Source organism: Aplysia californica, unplaced genomic scaffold, assembly GCF_000002075.1.
Source record: "Aplysia californica isolate F4 #8 unplaced genomic scaffold, AplCal3.0 scaffold00826, whole genome shotgun sequence".
Taxonomy (NCBI): domain Eukaryota; kingdom Metazoa; phylum Mollusca; class Gastropoda; order Aplysiida; family Aplysiidae; genus Aplysia; species Aplysia californica.
Window position 1 is genome coordinate 119,655 of NW_004798096.1, and position 1,345 is coordinate 120,999.

The 1,345-nt window shown below is 37.1% G+C and overlaps 1 protein-coding gene across 1 annotated transcript in view; it reads right to left on the reverse strand.

Moving 5' to 3' along the window:
* LOC101859741 overlaps positions 1–1,345 on the reverse strand; it is a 24,991-nt gene that overhangs the window by 6,865 nt on the left and 16,781 nt on the right. The gene's annotated exons all lie outside the window — the stretch shown is intronic.

Consider the following 1,345-nt stretch of genomic DNA (forward strand, 5'->3'; position numbering starts at 1 on the left):
CTGCCTCTGCCCGTAACACACACCCCTTTCAAAACAACATCAACAACAACAACAACAACAAAACGAACAAACTAAACAACACAAAACAAAACAAAAATCCTCTGAAGTGAAACAAATGAAAGTATTCATGACCTAAAAATATGCGTTTTCTACAGGGCTTTGAAAAACTCAAACTGTTCTTTTTATCGAAGTACTTTATAATGTACATTATGCATTGTATACATAAATTCAATGCGTCTGCAAAAAGTGTCAACATGTAGAGCACTGTGGAGATATTTTAAATTAAAGTGAAAGAGTTTGTTGATATCATGATTGTACATGCATCCACAAAAAGGGTCAACATGACTGTACAGTATGTTATCTATAGGCAGGCATTTGCACTTTAAATTGTGAGGCAGTGTGGTGGAATCAGGATCTCGTCATTTTTTGAGCATGTAGATTCATTGGTATCATCTTAAAGCTTGTTCACTTGTCCTTATTTAGATGAAAAAATATCCATTTATCATGAACACAAGTCGAGGTATTAACGAAAAAAGGATGTGGAGGTCACTTGTTTTTAGGATTGTTATTTCCTTAGCTTAAGAGTCCGTGGTAACTGAAAATTTACATTTTCTGTGTCTTTAATCAACGTTTTTCAGAAAAACCCACACAGAAAAGAGTTCTTTAATTGGCATGAAATGTGTTGAGCCAACAAACAAAAATTTAATAAAAATTCACAAACTTGCGGAAAAATGCAAGTTTCTTCAGTTTGATTATTTTGACGAGAGCCTGATTCCACCACACTGCCTCACATTTACCACTGAGATCTTCAGAAGGGGGGGGGGGGCATACAACGTTGTATCCTGATAGGTTCGTATTGGTATCGTTAGCATATTATTGGTATCATTCCCACATTATTACATCTCTACCAGTCCGCATAATACACTTTTGCTGCTAGTAAATTGAAAAAAAAATAGGACGAAGTACGCTTTCTAAAAGTTCAATGCTCTACCTAACGACCCGAAAACTGGAACTCATTCCTCTAGTATATCAAGCCTGCCATCTAACCACTCTACCGAGGCGTCTAATGAACACGAAGCCCATAGTTAAGGGGTTCCAATACTTGGTAAAAGGTTGGTAGGTACTTTTTAAGACTCATCGAATATCATAGTTATATTTTATCCAAAACATATCATATTCACCCAGGTAAAAGTAAAGCGATACGGAAAAGTAGTCTTAATAATAATACCGACGTCATATCCACGAATGTAGCGGGGGCTCTCGTGGCCTAGAGGTTAAGGTGTTGGCCTCTCATTCAAAGGTCCCGGGTTCGATTCCGGGTAGCGACCAAATAATTTTCTTCTCT